This window comes from Tiliqua scincoides, chromosome 2, assembly GCF_035046505.1.
Source record: "Tiliqua scincoides isolate rTilSci1 chromosome 2, rTilSci1.hap2, whole genome shotgun sequence".
NCBI lineage: Eukaryota > Metazoa > Chordata > Lepidosauria > Squamata > Scincidae > Tiliqua > Tiliqua scincoides.
In genome coordinates, this window is record NC_089822.1 from 223953713 (window position 1) to 223972007 (window position 18295).

The 18295-nt window shown below is 45.2% G+C and overlaps 1 pseudogene; it reads left to right on the forward strand.

Annotated features, from left to right (window-relative positions):
* Nucleotides 1–17606: 17606 nt before the first annotated feature.
* LOC136642504 (5S ribosomal RNA) lies at nt 17607–17723 on the forward strand (annotated as a pseudogene).
* The last annotated feature ends 572 nt before the right edge of the window (nt 17724–18295 follow it).

An 18295-nucleotide genomic window follows, 5' to 3' on the forward strand; every position in this document is an offset into this window, starting at 1 on the left:
ATCCTTGCTCACTTAATTAATCCAGTAAGGTCTCTGAACAACAAGGGAAGTCATTGCTTCCTCAAAGTGCCTTCCCAAACATTAAGAGGTCTGACTGGGAGGGGGCAAACCTCTTCATCAGAAAGTGTAGTCTGGTAGACTGCCCATATAAGAGCCTGCTCAAGTCAAGTCGCAAATGACCTTCATGTCCTGATCAGCCTTCAAAAAATTTATGTGTTTGTACCAGCAGGACCTCTCTCTTTCTCTTGTTCCCCCATTTCTGCTTTATTCCCTTTCCTCTCCACTATCCATTGAGTAAAGCAACACTCCAGTTTTGGAGACCTTGGTATTTTTGGAGTTCTTGGTCAATTTGTCTCTCTCACTTCATCCTGACCTCTCTTCCCTCTACTAGGCCGCCTGTGGCCTAAAATTGCTTTCCCTCATCTGACTCCTCTTCGTTCTCTTCCCCTTCACTGGAAACAGATGCTAGCTTTCAATAGCATTGCTTTTTGACAATTCTTCTATTGCACTTACAGCACAATCCTGACTTGTGCTGGAAACAGGCAGGCCAGTGGGCCTGCACTGTATTCAGTTCAAGTTTCAGGTGCTTTCAGGTGCTCAGCCCAGGGCAAGAGGAATCACTTCCCCTTACCCTGAGGAGAATCACTGCAGCCCCAATGGGGCTACTTGGATCTACGCCACCTCTGGAGGTAGTGCAAATCTGAGCATCCTGGAACTGGTCCAGGTTGCCTGGGAATGGGTTAGGATCCGACATAGCAGCTGGATCCTGATCCTACTTCCTGCTCTCCGCCCACCTGCCCCTGGGACTGCCCACCGCCTACCTTCCCCCCACCCCAAAACCCCTCCTCTCCATCCTCCCCATGCCCCCCAGACCCCTGTGTCAGCCGAGCTTGGCTGTTGCAAACTTACCATTCTTGGGGCCTTGTGCTGGCCTAACTGCCTCCAGGGTGGTGTGAAAGTGCTTTACAGCACTTTCGCGACACCCTTGGGCCGGTGCAAGGGACTTATGCTGGCCTAACGTTAGGATTAGGTTAGGATTGCACCCTTAAACTGTTTGTATCAACAGTTGTTTATTGAAATATATATATATATACACACACACACACACACACACACACACACACACACAACCATTTTCATATATATAATATCTTCATTTTGCTTTCCCTTCCTAGTACTGTACTAATCCCTCAGCAAACAGTACTTCCTTCTGAGTATTTCTGATTCCTTCTAAAATTTAATGAACTCAAACTTCCTTTGGGGTGTGCCATAAGCCAATGGTCAAAGGTCCTTAAAATGCTTATGTTTTAACACATGTGTGGGTGTGCTTCCATTAGTCACTGAGCAGATATGGCAACACTAGCGCTCCCCCCCCCCCCATGAACCACTGAAAGACAGTGCGGTAATACTGCACAAATAAATTGGTTCCAATTTGTTAAGGTTTACTTCCCTCAGTCACAGAAGCGACTGCAGGTTTACAACCAACTCATCTGAACCTAGCTCACTAAGCTTCTTCTAAAGGCTTGTGACCTTCTGCCTATGATGCCCTGAGCTCTTAAAAGGGATTCCTATCCTTTGTGTGGGAACACAAAAGTTAAAAAAAAAAAAAAAAAGGTGAATGCTCTCAGAAAGCAGAACGCTACTCAGAATGTGATAGAGAACCAACTCGCCACCCTCGGTCCAATGTCGGAGTGTGGTCAAAGGCAGGGAGTTACAATAATCACAGATAAAGCCCTTCTACATGATATGGCACTTTCCCCTCGACTGAAACCACAAAGCTGTGCTGAAGAGCTCAGAAGAAGACAAAAAAAGCAAGAGCACAGAATGAAAACAGTAACTGAGGAATACAAAGGAAAGTATGAAGGTAGGTTTTCTCTGAATCTAGGTGTTTATCAAGCACAAAAGGAGTGCCCCCCCTCATGCTGATAAAAATCCCATGATGCATTGCGAGCAAGAAGTCTCCGGCTCTTCCTCCAAAGAGAAGAGTTTTATAAGATAATGATGTCACTTTAGTGCACACGATTTGGAACTCATTGGGAATTAAAAAAGGGGAAACGTGGGTGGGGGAAGGGGAAAGGGTTAAAAAAAATCCCTGTGTTATCTACTCTTGTGCCGCTGACATTAAAGGGTTCCTTTAAGGGCCAGTGGGTTATTAACTTTCTGTCGCCTGCCACAATGATATGCTGTGACATATTGTCATTGCATTCCAGCGAAGCCTTAAACATTAATTGGGAAGTAAGATGAGTGAAGCGGCTTTAATGAGATACCTTGTTGTAACTTCTAACTTTACACATTATTTACAGTGATTCCACTAATGGTTCCATCCATCAGTGAGGAGGAGAGGAAAGGAAGGAGGATGTGGAGGAACAGAAAGAAAAAGGAAAAAAGAGAGAGAGAGAACAGGAAGTGGCAACCTCAGTAGTGTCTGAGAATGTGGCTGAGAATTGCTTCATTATCTCCACCGTCCTCTTTGGAATGGACTTTATCTCCCTACAACCTCCTGAACAGGAGGAATCAGAGATAGAACACAGTTCAATCTAATATTTGTCCAGGTTTCTTGCTACTATATTTCATCTCCCAGCTCCCAATCACATTAGGGGCCTGCAGCCTGAGGTTTGGTTTCTTGCTTTTGAACAATATATGAAATTCATCTTTCCTCACCTCTCTGGTCAGTGTCGTTTCTCATCAACACACATCTCATTCTTATCTACAGGTCATTCTATGAGATTCTCTATGGGTTAGATGTATTTGGAGTTAGGCTCCTTCCACGGACATCGAACTTACTTATTTTAACGAGTTTGAAATCAGTTTAGCAATCATAGCTTCCCAGAAAGGCACTGTTAGGTATAGAAGGGTGCACTATGGTTCAAATTAATTCTTTACGAACCTATTAGGTTCCTGTAGTTATCTGGCCACAGTGCCTGATGGATGGAGTTTTATTCAGGAAATGTGAGAAACTTACTTGATCCTTGCCTGTTCTCCTGCCACTTAACACATCTCTAGCCTTCTGAAGCTTGCTGGCTTTCTGAAACTACTGAGCACTTTTTGCTAGAAATTTGCAGGCTTTTCATATTCTGTGGTTTCCACAACTCTCTGCTGGAAGCTATGGCTGCTGTACAGGTTCAAATGAAGCTGTGGTGTCCCAAAGTATGGAAACATGAATGTACCATTTTCAGTTTACGCACACACCCCAATAAGATGTGAGACAAGGCATTCAAGTATAAATGGACACATTTTATTTGACAGTAGGATGAATTTGCCCTGTCCATATCTTCCTCTTTTTCTCTGAGCAATGGCACTCTGGCTCCAAGTTGCAGATCATCTCCTGATGATGCGAACTTATCACTGCCAACCCAAGGTATCAAGACAGCTCAGAATTACACCATCTGCCCCAAGTTCATCAACCTTTAGACTTTGTACCCATTGTTCAATTGCATCCAATCCAACATCTCCAAGACCGTCCCCAAAACCATCTTCAGTAATCTTGAGAGACCAGTCTTGTGTCCCCTTTTTTCAGCCCACTTGTCTTAGGGTGTGCACCAAATACCTGCCTTTAACGCCCCCCTCATCGCACTGAACATGCCAACTAGCAATCCTAACTAAACTCCACCTAACCCATTCCTTAAGTCGAAAGTAGGTGAAAAACAAACAGTAGGTAAAAAACAAACACCATACACCATCAGGTGAGGAGCAAAAAATTGCTACCTGATCCCAACAGGCAACCGGCTTGAACAGACAGGTGGGTTGCTACCACTGCTGATGGTGAAGGGGAAGATGAGTGGGGAAGAAATAGCCTAAACCACTGCCCCTCCAATCAGATGATGTTGCTATACTTCCTTGCCTGGGAGGGACTGATGCAAAGCTGCCCACCCCCATGAAGCTCCAGGGGAACTGGGCTATATTGTGCGGATAATAAATTTTGTTTTCAATTGCATTGGTTAACTTTTAGACTTAACGTTTCTCCACTTCTCAACTCCTCCACTCAGTTTTTTTTCCCTCATCATCTTTTTTCAACCTCCTACAGTTGCATGCCATCCAACTTTCCTGTACCAATGCAGCCATGCCAATGGGGTATGTGCTGCATCCTGCAGTCACGGAGTCATGGAAACAGTCACGGGGCAGTCACGGAGGCCTGCTCAAGGTAAGGGAACATTAGTTTCCTTACCTTGGGCCTGCACTGCAGCTGCATCAGTGCTGGAAAGTTGGATAGGAATGGGCCCAGAATCACAACGGCAGGCATATCCATAGAGCCAGCTGAAGCAGGCTGTGTAAGAAGGCAAATTTGGGGGTACCCCCGGCACCCTTCTCTTTTCATCTGCTCACTGCTGCTAAGGACAGAAAATGCTCCACCTCTGCACAGGAAAGGGGGGACAGTGGCTATTTGCTATTCACCTGCCTGTTAGTTGGACTAAACATTGTCATTGCTACCACTAGATAAGAAGGGGGAAGTGACAGTGAATGGGAGGGGGCAGCATTTGAAGTCTGACTTCAGGCACTGAAACATTTTGAGTTACCTCTGTGAGTACCAAGCAATATAGATTTGATTTTAGTATTATTTATTTTTTCTGTTAATTCTCCAGCATCCCACATTCATTTGAAAGGACATATTGCGTGGTTTATGACCATGAGGAATTTGCTTGATGAGCGCATGGGAAAAAAAAAGAAAAAGCAATTCATATCTGGCTCGGAGCCTTATGAAATAGCTAAATTTGACTGATCTGAACTTCATTGCAAATATCCCATTCAGCTTTAGTTCTCTACTTATCTCACACGGCTCTGTTTCGTGGTTTAATTAGATCTGTCAGCTCCATGTTTAAGCAGCGAAATCAGTAACAAATGTCAAATCTATACCAGGAAACAGTTATAGAAATAACGATCCCTGTGCCAGCGTTACAAGGACCCACTCTCACCATGGGGAGTGAGACAAAAAATAAAATAAATGCCTCCAGTTTATTTTAAACTTGATGCCAAAGATGTGGAGGGGTTGGTAGTGAGGAGGTGAAAAAAGATTGAATCAAAAATCCCATGCAATCATTTATTTAACCCCCCTGGAACATAATGGCATTGGCTTAGTTCTGATCTCCAGGTGTTGTTACCAGCAGTGGTTTTAAAAACACAAGGAGCAAGCATACATGAAGGGGCAAAAAAACCCAACAAACCATGGTCAGGGATACTGTGTCATTGCCGATGACATGTTCATAAAATTTGGTGCAGGAAGGAAAATGGAGTTGCAGGTGAAAGGTGTACAAAGTTTTTATTTCAGTGTCCAAAAAACAAAAACAGGGATTTAACTAAAGTAGCTCGCTCACATTTTCTCTCACATAACACCAGAACCAGGGGACATCCCCTAAAATTGAGTGTTGGGGGAGTTAGGACAGACAAAAGTAAATATTTCTTTACTCAGTGTGTAGTTAGTCTGTGGAACTCCTTGCCACAGGATGTGGTGATGGCACCTGGCCTTGATGCCTTTAAAAAGGAATTGGACAAATTTCTGGAGGAAAAGTCCATCACATGGTTACAAGCCATGATGGGTATGTGCAAGCTCCTGATTTTAGAAGTGGGTTACCTGAGAATGCTAGGTGCAAGGTATGGTACCAGGATGCGGGTCTCTTGTTGTCTTGCTTGTTCCCTGGGGCACTTGTTGGGTCACTGTGAGATACAGGAAGCTGAACTAAATGGGCTTATTGCCTGATCCAGTGGGGCTGTTCTTATGTTCTTACTTAATTCTGGGCAGGGGAATTCTAGAACCGGAGTCAGCAAAAAACCTCCTGACACCTGAGACAGAATGCCAAATGCTGCCTCATCCTCAGTAGCATTGCTGGGGGGGGGGGATGTGGGCAGCACCAGGTGATGTGCATGGGGGGGTGACACAGATACTGGTCAAAAAATTTTAAATCATGGTATTTTTGAAGAATACCATCATGTTATATATCATTTAATGCGTATTTTCATGCAGAACGCAATGAAACAAACTAAGTTTAAATATCTCTCTTCTATCAAGTTATAGCAAAAAAAAACAGTGGGAGTGGGGCAACATCACCACCTTCTGGGGTGTTGCTCCACCCGTCTATCATAGGGGTGATATGCTGGCTTCCCGCACCAGATGACACAAACCCTAATGATGCCATTGTCCCCGTTACCCATTGATGTACCAGCCTCTGCTCCTCCCACTCTCTAGTATTCTCACTCAGCACTCTTCTTCCACATTTTTTCTTCCTCTCTGTCCTCCTCTTCCTTTTCCAGTCCAGGGAGTAGGAGGAAGAGGAGCAGTAGCTGAGGTAAGTAGGCAGATAGAAAAGAACATAAGAACATAAGAACAGCCCCACTGGATCAGGCCATAGGCCCATCTAGTCCAGCTTCCTGTATCTCACAGCGGCCCACCAAATGCCCCAGGGGGCACACCAGACAACAAGAAGACCTCATCCTGGTGCCCTCCCTTGCATCTGACATTCTGACATAACCCTTCTGACAGAGGCATAAAGGGTGCCTCTGAGGTGACCACTTCAGTTCGCCTTATGGATGGGCCATCCCTGCCCATGAATAACAATCACAATGGAGGCCTAAGGAAATCACAATCACAATCACAATGGAGGCCTAAGGAAAGCAGCTGGAAGGAGGAGGGATGGAGAGAGGGGAGGAGAGAGGAAATCCTTGGAAGAGCAAAGCAGAGAAGAATATGGTGGGGAAAGGGATGTAGGGAGATAACTATGCTTTCTTCTTTCTGGGAGAAAGAATTAGAGGTTTTGAAGAGGGCTTTCTGCAGCCTGAATACTACAGGCAAGGGATAAGCTTACAAACAGGCTGTGAAAGCAGTTCCCTCACTTGCTTTTGGGGAGCTAATATCTCCCTCTGAAGAAACACTCTTGACCAATACCCCAATCCTTCAAATGGAGATTTTTGGATCCCTGGTACTTGGGTCAAGTGAGTTTGTTGGGCCAAATAAGCCTGAGGCTATCATCAGGTCTCCACTGGAAGGTACAGAAATAGGAAAGATGTCATTCACATCACTCATACACAGCAGTCCTCACCAGAGAAGATGAGAGTAACAACCATTATGCATACAGTCAATGTGACTTCAAATGAGACCATGACAAGGGAAAGGATTTGGCAGGTCTTTGGCAAGACTGCACAGAGGACCAAGGCTACTATTCCAGTTTCTGCAAGGCTTAAAAGCAAAGAGTTGCTGGGGCCATGTCAGCAAAGGTATCAACTTGGCAAGAGGGGTCTCCAAGACAGAAGCAAGCCCTTGGCACGCAAGAGAGGCAGCAGCCTCAAAGTTTGCTGAGCTACCTTTCTTTGAGGGAACGAGAAAACAAAGGGGTGTTCAGAAAGGGAGGTGGCCCAAGAGGTTTGCTGACTCCACAGCTTGGTAGCGCTCAGGGAGGTGGAAAAAGAACAACCAAAAAAGAAAAAAAAATAAAGAACAGCCAAAAAGGAAAAGAACTTGTAAGGATTTACTGATCCTAGGTGCCCAGCTGGCATGGTGGTTGTTGGGTGGAGGCTGGAATGGGGGTGACAATGCAGCACCAGCAGGCTAACAATCATCAACAGGCCAACAGCAAAGCAGGCAGGAATCAAGAACAAGTGGGAAACAAAGAACACAAGGTTCTAAGCCAAGCGTTTTTTGTAGTTTCTTATTTCATAGAATCCTATGGGATTCTTAGGTGGGTTGAGTCAATCAAAGGGTCCTCTTTTTCTGGTTTAGGGTTCCTGCAGGCTCTGTCTTTTCCTCCTCCTGGTTGAGGGTGTGGTAGGGCAGCTTGTTTAGATGGGCTGTTGGCTTGTTCACCTACCTCCTTGATTGAGCTTAAATGGACCATTGGAGGTGTGAACCTTCTCCTCCTTTGACTTACAAAAGTTCTCCCTCCCCCAAATTCAGGAGTCTAGCAAGGTGGCTATGATCACAAGATATCAAATATGCTGTTCCAGTAGAATTTGGAGCTCCAAAGCTTCATCTAAGCCCATTGGGCAGCAGCAACTGTTACCCTGCACATGCTGGATCTTGTCTGATCTTGGAAGCTAAGCAGGGTCAGGCCTGGTTAGTACTTGGATGGGAGACTGCCTGGGAATACTGGGTGCTACAGGCTTATACCATAGTCTTTCGAGACTGAAGGTTGCCAACCATGGGTAGCAGATGCAACCTTTTGTTGCCAAGTCCCTTTTTGTTTTAAAGTTGTTGTAGGTCACCTTACAGCAGATGAGGTGTGCCTGGAAATGTCATGAATAAATTCATAAATAAATAACATAATACTTAAGTACGTGTGTTTGCGTTGTTTCCCATCCTACAAGAATCTTCAGTGTTTGTTCACTTTGATTCCTCCTGCCCTCTTGCAGCAGACTATAATTATGGTCTGATCTTCAGCTATATTCATTTGCTGTACTGGTCAAACTGTTAGAAGAGAGCATTTTAGCAAGTGCAGGTTGCTGTGTTGGAGAAAAATGCACTTTCCCATGTTCCTCCCCTTACAACAATTAAAGGGACAGTAGCTCTGTCCTCCTTTGAATCTGATCACCTTCTCCTAGGCCAATTATTTTTTTCTCTGGGTCCTTTCATGCAAAGCCCCTTTACTAGATAACCCAGAAGGCAGAAGTTCTCTATTTATTCCCAGAGCAGCTACAGGCTATGAAGAGGTAAAACAAGCTGCTTCCACATATCCTTATTTATTAATTAATGGGTATCCAGAGGGATTCCAGCCTGAGCAGTGGCATTCATTAGCTAGCCCTCAGGATGGATGAGAAGCAGCTCATTGGATGCAAAGTGAATGCCACCCGTCTAAGTTATTGCGGTGTAACTTATGCTTTATGTCCCACCTGGATCACTATGACAGGCCAACCTGTTCATGGTGTTGATGACTTTTGCAATGGGAACACACAGAAAGAGAAGCAAGAAGGTGTTTTTGACTCCCTTTTTGCTTGAGAAACATGATAGTGAATGACCAAAAAAAAAAAAAAAAAAAAGCACTGAAATAACTGCACAGTCAGAATTGCTATTCAAAAGAGACACAAACATAATTATTTGAATTATTGAATAATAATTTTCAAATAATATATTAATAATAATGAAGCTGTTCCCCTTTCATGGGCCTGGTGGCCATGGTGGTGGGGCTACAGTATCTTTATACCCACTTTATACCCATTTCTAAATGGGTTGGGGAAAAACCCAAAAGGACTGTAGCCAAAATTGGACCACCCACAAAGAAGGTTTCTGGGTTTTCACTAGATTGCAGAGGTTTGCTACTTTCACAAAACAAATGAAGGTTCCTGACAGGGATGTGTCAAGACATGAGAGAGAGAGAGAGAGAGAGAGAGAGAGAGAGAGAGAGAGAGAGAGAGATTTGTGTGTGTGTTCTCTACACAGTGCATGCAATCTGCCTAGCAGCTATTGTATGTGTTGTGGCAGCTTCATAATTGATGGAGCAGTCATCATGGAAAGGCTTCTTCAGCCGGACTCCATGAGGTGTTCAAGGCACATAGGTTGGTCTTTTGTAACGTTCTGAGTTCTTTCCAGCGTTTACATTGCACGGGGAGATCTTTACAGCACATGCATCATTGTTTTTTATTGCATGATTTCTTCTGCAGCACTGAGAGAGCCCATTTAAAAAAACAAAAACTGCAGCCCTGAGAAACCACGTTCCATAGAGCCTGATGCTGGGCAACGGAATGCTGGCAGTAGAGACGATGATGATAGTTAATTGCATGTTTGGCTTTGTGAAAACAGATGGGGACATTCAGAATGGGGAGGCTGAGAGGAAATATGTTTGCATCCGCTAGGCAGGCACTCAGGTATGGAAAGGGGCGAAGGTTCCCTTAAAATGCGTGATTCCACACTCAGCTGCAGTTACCTGCCAAGGGTGGTGTGTCTTTTAATTATAACGTCTGTGTGCTTCTGTAGGCACCATTTAATTCCCTCTGACAGCAGCCCATTTAAAATTAAAGTCAACAACTCAGAACTTTGTTGCAGAATGGAGTCACACAAGAGATGAGCTAATTGCCAGATGTTGTTAATTTGACTCTGATCTGCAACCAGAAAAGAGAAGTTAAAAAATAATGGAAGGAAACCCAAAGTGGCTGTTTGTTCAAGTTGGTGCTCTGTTAAGTAACTGGCACGTGCAGAGCAGATACGGGTGTTTGTGCACCAGCAGCCTCAGAGGCCATGCCACTTTATGCAATGAACTGTGGAGTTTCCCTCCCAGGGGCCAATCCTCAATGGATCCCAGGGCTAGCAGGGAAAACATCTCCCCACAGAGCAGCCATCTGTAGCTTGTCATTTGGCATTTCCTGCAGCTAATCTGCTTTATATGGTCTTTTGTTTTCAATAGGTTTAAACTAGAGCCTTAAACTAGAAATACTTAGCATTTGATCAACAGGCTTCTCTGACCTCTTGTCCTAGTGGAGTCCTATTGAAGAGAATCACTCTACTCCAGTGTAGGCAATCACTCCATAAGGCTCCTTTTCACACCTCAAATTTACCTTGTGGCAAAACTGAGATAAACCATGCTGGCATATTTTGTTGGCAGTGGAGATCTAGTTATAATCATTGCCAATAATAATCCACATGTCCCATTTACAGTCAGATGTATACTTTGCACCACTGCCACCAAGCACAGATAACAAACAACATCCCCTAACTCTACTGATGACGTTGCATAGATAGTAGAGAATAATGATTTCTTCAGTACTACCACCATCTTATAGAGGGCTCTAAGATCGCCCAGGAAGGCAGCTCATCTGAGAGAAGGAAAACTCTGATTCCAAACCTCCACTGCCTTGTGGCTACATCCAGTTATGGAAAAGGCTTCAGGAGTCAACCTTGAGGCAATACCCGGAGCCGGAGTCCCTGAGGCAGTTCATGGCTGAACACAGTCACGTTCTGGCAACTCCTGCAATGCCGCTGGAACCAACTGTACTGGCTTCTGCCTTTCCATTGGACCATTTCAACGACGTGGAGAGGGGGGATTTACTGCATGGGTAACAGTCTATCCTCCATATATACCTTTCCCAGGCTTCACGCACTGGAGAGGACACTGTTCTGGAACCACTATTCAGAGCGCGATACCATAGCCTTCTGAGACTGAAGGATGCCAACTAACAAGATCACCCACCTGTGTTGGGTCAGATTCAATGCAAGTCTTCTTCTGCCTCTCCAGCTGTGGTTCCCTGTGGGTCATTGGCCTGGCGCCCAACTTCTTTGAAAACGAAACCACTGACTGGTATGAAACTGGCAGGTGTGAGTATCTAAGAGTGATCATGTTGGTACTAGGATATTTCCATCCTCAGTGATTGTGTCCTGATCAAATGGCATCCTCAGACATTCACACCTGATTTTTCTTGCATCCCAGTTATTTGCATCCCACTATAACTGGGCAACAAACAAATTGTAACTAGTCAACAGACCCCAGATTATATATCCTAAGCCTCTTATCCCAGCCCTAACCCTATCTTTAAAAATAAAAATGTACATCTAATATAAATATACATATATTGGGATGCAAATGTCCAGGACACAAAAGGAATGGATGCAAATGTCCAATACTGGAATGCATTTGACTGGGATACAATTGTCCTGGATCATGTTATACTGTTAGAATATTATTTTCCCATTCTAAAAGTTGAACAGGGCTTTGTCTACGGCAAAAAACCCCAGTGCTGTCAGGAAAACCATGTGGATTATGTTCCTGTGAGACCTACTTATTGGGATCATTTCATAAGAACGTAAGAACAGCCCCACTGGATCAGGCCATAGGCCCATCAAGTCCAGCTTCCTGTATCTCTCAGTGGCCCACCAAATGCCCCAGGGAGCACACCAGATAACAAGAGACCTGCATCCTGGTGCCCTCCCTTGCATCTGGCATTCTGACATAGCCCATTTCTAAAATCAGGAGGTTGCACATACTTACCATGGCTTGTAACCCGTAATGGATTTTTCCTCCAGAAACTTGTCCAATCCCCTTTTAAAGGCATCCAGGCCAGATGCCATCACCGCATTCTGTGGCAAGGAGTTCTACAGACCAACCACACACTGAGTAAAGAAATATTTTCTTTTGTCTGTCTTAACTCTCCCAACACTCAATTTTAGTGGATGTCCCCTGGTTCTGGTGTTATGTGAGGGTGTAAAGAGCATCTCTCTATCAACTTCATCCTTCCCATGCATAATTTTGTATGTCTCAATCATGTCCCCCCTCAGGTGCCTCTTTTCTAGGCTGAAGAGGCCCAAACGCCGTAGCCTTTCCTCATAAGGAAGGTGCCCCATCCCAGTAATCATCTTAGTCGCTCTCTTTTGCACTTTTTCCATTTCCACTATGTCCTTTTTGAGATGTGGTGCAACTGGACTCAGAACTGGATGCAATATTCCAGGTGTAGCCTTACCACCAATTTATACAACGGCATTATAATATTAGCTGTTTTGTTCTCAATATCTTTGGTACTGATCCCAAGCATAGAATTGGCCTTCTTCACTGCCTCCGCACATTGGGTCGACACTTTCATCAACTTGTCCACCACCACCCCAAGATCTCTCTCCTGATCTGTCACAGACAGCTCAGAACCCATCAGCCTATATGTGATGTTTTAATTTTTTGCCCCAATGTGCATGACTTTACACTTACTTATATTGAAATGCATCTGCCATTTTGCTGCCCATTCTGCCAGTTTGGTGAGATCCTTCTGGAGCTCCTCACAATCACTTCTGTTCTTCACCACTCGGAAAAGTTTGGTGTCATCTGCAAACTTTGCCACCTCACTGCTCACCCGTCTGCAGGTCATTTATGAAGAGGTTGAAAAGCACCGGTCCCAGGACAGATCCTTGGGGCACACCACTTTTCACCTCTCTCCATTGTGAAAGTTGCCGATTGACACCCACTCTCTGTTTCCTGGTCTTCAACCAGTTCTCAATTGGTCTCTCAATTAGAGAGAATCTGCTCTCTAATTCCCTATGGAGTTTTTTCAGTAACCTTTGGTGAGTGACCGTGTCGAACGCCTTCTGAAAGTCCAGATATATAATGTCCACGAGTTCTCCTGCATCCACGTCCCTGCTGACCTTTTCAAAAAATTCTAAAACATTTGTGAGGCAAGTCTTACCCTTATAGAAGCCATGCTGATTCTCTCTCAGCAAGGCTTGTTCATCTGTGTGTTTTGAGAGTCTATCTTTGATGAGGCATTCCACCATCTTACCTGGTATAGATGTTAGGCTGACCGGCCTATAGTTTCTCAGATCCCCCCTCCTTCCCGTTTAAAAAAAATCAGTGTGACATTTGCTATCCTCCAGTCTTCTGGCACTGTGGCCATTTTGAGGGACAAGTTGCATATTTTAGTCAAGAGATCAGCAACTTCATTCTTTAATTCTTAATAACTCTTGGGTGGATGCCATCGGGGCCCGGTGACTTATTGATCTTTAATTTATCAATTAGGTCTGAAACATCGTCTCTTTTAACCTCTATCTGACTTAATTCCTTGGTCAGGAGGGGCCGTTCGGGCAGCGGTATCTGCCCGAGGTCTTCTGCTGTGAAGACAAATGCAAAGAACTCATTTAATTTCTCTGCCATCTCTAAGTCTCCTTTTATCTCCCCTTTCCCTCCCTCACCATCCAGAGGGCCAACCATTTCTCTGGCGGGTTTCCTGCTTCTAACATATTTGAAGAAGCTTTTATTATTCCCCTTAATGTTGCTGGCCATGCGTTCCTCATAGTCTCTCTTGGCCTCCCGTATCACCTTCTTACATTTCTTTTACCACAATTTATGTTCCTTTTTATTCTCCTCATTAGAGCAAGACTTCCATTTACAGAAGGAAGTTTCCTTGCGCTTTACAGCCTCTCAAATTTGGTTGGTTAGCCATGCGGGCACCCTCCTGGACTTAGTTCTTCTTCCTTTGAGGTATACACTTCTGCTGGGCCTCTGTTGTTTTAAGCAGCCTCCATGCACTCTGGGGAGATTGGACTCTTTTTACCTTCCCTTTCAACCTCCTTCTTACCAGCCTCCTCATTTGAAGGAAGTCCGCTCGTAGGAAGTCAAGGGTTTTTGTGAGAGATTTGCCCAGTATTCTTTCCCTAACGTGCATGTCGAAACGGATCACAGCATGATCACTGTTCCCCAATGGCTCAGTAACACTGACATCTCTAACCAGGTCCTGAGTACCGCACAATATTAAATCCAGAGTCACCTGTCCTATGGTGGGCTCCATGACTAGCTGCTCTAAGGCACAGTCATTTAGCATGTCAAGGAATCTGGTCTCCTTTTCGTGACCAGAACACAAATTGACCCAGTCAATATGAGGATAATTGAAGTCCCCCCCTGTCCCTCCTTGTCACCTCCCTGATCTGTTTCCTCATTTTAAGATTCCCTTTCGGTTTCTGGTCTGGAGGATGATAGTACACCCCCAGTATTACATCGCTCCTCAGGTCTGGTAATTTAACCCACAGAGATTCTAGGGTGGAGTTGGACCCACCTTCAATCTCTACTTTGCTGGATACTATTCCTTTCTTAACATAAATGGCCACCCAACCTCAAACACACCCCTCCCTGTCCCTCCTGTAGAGTTTATGGCCTGGGATTGCAGTATCCCACTGATTCTCCGCATTCCACCAGGTTCCCGTTATGCCCACTATGTCAATGTTTTTCCTAGTCACCAGACATTCCAGTTCTCCCATCTTTGCTCAGAGACTTTGGGTATTTGCATAAAAGCATTTGTACATGGAATGCCCCAGGATGGGCTGCTTATTAGCTCCTTTATCCCTGCATCTTCCCATGGTGCCAAACGGTCTATCACATCCCATCATGCTACCATTCCCAATTGCTTCTCCTACTCTGTCTTTGCCTTGTTGTTCTCTAACCTTCCCATCCTCGTCCCATAGGGACGAGGAGTCCCAAACCAGATGCCCCTCGGCTCCTGTTGGCTTTCCCCTAGGGATCAGTTTAAAAGCTGCTCTGCCACCTTTTTAATGTTATGTGCCAGCAGTCTGGTTCCATTCTGGTTCAAGTGAAGCCCGTCCCTCTTGTACAGGACCTGCTTGTCCCAAAACGTTCCCCAGTGCCTAATGAATTGAAACCCCTCCTCCCTACACCATAGTCTCATCCACGCTTTGAGACCCCTGATCTCCACCTGCCTAGCTGGCCCTGTGCGTGGAACAGGTAGCACTTCTGAGAACGCTACTTTTGAGGTCCTGGCTTTCAACTTCCTACCTAATTTCATCATTCAAATAGCTCTAGTGGTCTCAGGACACAATCCTATGCATGTCTACTCAGAAGTAAGTTCTATTCTGTTCAATGGTGCTTACTCTCAGGAAAACATGGATAGGATTGCAACCTTAGTCCTGCAGGAAAATTAAGTCATTGGAAGAGCCAAAGCTGGCATCCAGGCTTAAACATAAGAACAGCCCCGCTGGATCAGGCCATAGGCCCATGTAGTTCAGCTTCCTGTGTCTCACAGTGGCCAACCTAATGGCTCAGGGATCACACTAGACCAGGGGTGCCCAAACCCTGGCCCAGGGGCCACTTGCAGCCCTCAGGGGTTCCCAATCAGGCCCTCAGGAAGCCCCCAGTCTCCAATGAACCTCTGGCCCTCTTGCGGGAGCCCATACTGGCCCGATGCAACTGCTCTCAGCATGAGGACAACTATTTGACCTCTCACCTGAGCTGTGGGACGAGGACTCCCTCCACTACTTGCTGTTTCACGTCTATGATGCAGCAGTGGCAGTGAAGGAAAGGCGGTCTTGCTTTGTGCAAGGCCTTTTATAGACCTTGAGCTACTGCAAGACCTTCATTCATTCATATAAGTTCCATCTCTAATAAATTCATTTATGTAAATTTATTCAAATTTTAAACGTAAATTCTTTTTTTTTCCTGGCCCCTGACACAGTGTCAGAGAGATGATGTGGCCCTCCTGACAAAATGTTTGGACACCCCTGCACTAGGCAATAAGAACCTGCATCCCAGTGCCATCTCTTGCATCTGGCATTCTGAGGTAATCCACTTCTAAAATCAGGAGGCTGCACATGGTTTGTAATCCGTGATGGACTTTTCTTCCAGAAATTTGTCCAATTTCCTTTAAAAGGCATCTAGGCCAAATGCCATCACCACATCCTGTGACAAGGAGTTCCACTGACTAATTACACACTGAGTAAAGAAATACTTCCTTTTGTCTGTCCCAACTCTCCCAACACTCAATTTTAGTGGATGTCCCCTGGTTCTGGTGTTGTGTGAGAGGGAAAAGAGCATCTCTCTATTCATTCTATCCATCCCCTGCATCATTTTGTATGTCTTAGGGCGCAGTCCTAACCCCTTATATCAGTGCTTTCCAGCACTGACATAAGGGCAATGCAGCTCCGAGGTAAGGGAACAAACATTCCCTTACTTTGAGGAGGTGTCCGTGAGTGACACGCAACTGCAGGATGCAGCACATGTCCCATTGGCACAGCTATACCAGTGCTGGAAAGCACTGACGTAAGGGGTTAGGATTGCGCCCTTAATCATTTTTCCTTTCAGGCTTGCTGATGAAATCCTCAGGGCCACCAAAGTGGAAGTCTTCAACACAACCACTCCATCTATTAATTGTATCAGCTGCTATAATCTAACCTGTTGCAGTAACAAACTGCATATGCAAGGTATGGATGTGAGGAAAAGTGTGAAGCTGCAAAGGGTCGCCTAAGAAAAGACCCTGAGATGCTGAATCTGAGCACATCTGAAATTCTCATCCTCAGCTGGATGTGAACTTTATAGCTTGGGCCCTTCTCTAGACAAGCTGAAACCTGGGAATTCATTAAAGAGCCTTGAAACACCTGAGTTCTATTTCTGTCACAGAGATGTATCTGTGGAAGCTCAGCTTGCTTATGAGATATATATTTGGATTTGGAGCACAGAGTGAGGCTTTGTTTAATAGATCTCTTCTGGCATGAGGTCAGCCTTCTCATGTTTTCTCTTTGTACCTCCCAAGGAGTTTATGCCCTAACGGGCGTACCAGCATTGTTGGACATTGCTTTCAAGTAGGCCTCACTGCATTTATTATCTCAGTTCAGGAAAAATTCCTTTCCTTAGCTCAAGTGATAAATAAGCCTTCATTTTAAGTATATAACAATAAACCATTGGTGTATTCACCCCAGTGATGCGAAATTGACAATCAGCCTAATCCTAATGAAACCTTCCTGCCAATGCAACTGTACAAAGAGCTGCATGCTGCATCCTGCTTTGGGGGGAGGGGCAGTTGCAGCGGTCTCCTCAATGTAAAGGAACTTTTGTTCCGTTAACCTGGGACAAGACTCCATCTGCAGGAGCTATTTTGCTGGCTCAGAACCAAGGAGAGTAAAGGAGAGGGAAGAAGAGAGGGAACAAGGGTAGGGTGCTGACGTATGCTGGTGCCACTGGATCCACCCCTCCCTCTTGCCTGCCCTTCTGTTCCTCCCTCTTCCTGCCCTGTTCCTTCCACTGCCTGTCTCCAGTATGTGTGCTCCCTGGGGCATTTAGTGGGCCACTGTGAGATACAGGAATCTGGACTAGATGGGCCTTTTCCAGCTGGGCTCTTCCTATGTTCTTAAGTTCATAAATGGTGTTGGCGGTGCATTGTGCGTGTGGCAGCCTGGTCATTTACAACAGTGGAATTGTGTTCTGCCGTTGCAAAGTCCTAGCAACTGTTACCCTGCACATGCCCGATCTCGTCTGATCTCGGAAGCTAAGCAGGGTCAGGCCTGGTTAGTACTTGGATGGGAGACCACCGGGGAATACTGGGTGCTGTAGGCTTATACCATAGTCTTTTGAGACTGAAGGTTGCCAACCATCAACTGGTTGCAAAGTCCTAGTTGGGATCAGGCGGAGTATCTCCTAGCACGTTGATGATTCCATGTCCCATCATCCACTGTGAATCTGTACATTTTTAAAGAAATGCTGTCAAATGTTTGAGAATGCAGTAAAGAAGATAGCAAAGGGAGTACCTGTGGCTCAGTGGCAGAGCACCTGTGTGGAAGGCAGAAGCCCCTGGGTTCCATCGCTGGCATCTCCAAACAGCACTGGAAAAGACTCCCATCTAAAATTGTTGGGAGCAGCTGTCACTCAGTGTAGACAATCCTATGCTATATGGTCCTATGCTAACTCCTATGCTATACTGGTCTGGCCCAGTATATAACAACTTCATATGTTTACATGAAGGAACAATTAGACCTTTATGTTGCTAACAAGGATTTGGAAACACATGTACATTTTAGTACAACCAGGTAGTTCTTGGGGGATGGATAAAGTGAATAGGAGGGTGTTTTTTCCCCCTCTCACACAACCAGAACCAGGGAATATCCACTGAAATTGAGTGTTGGGAGAGT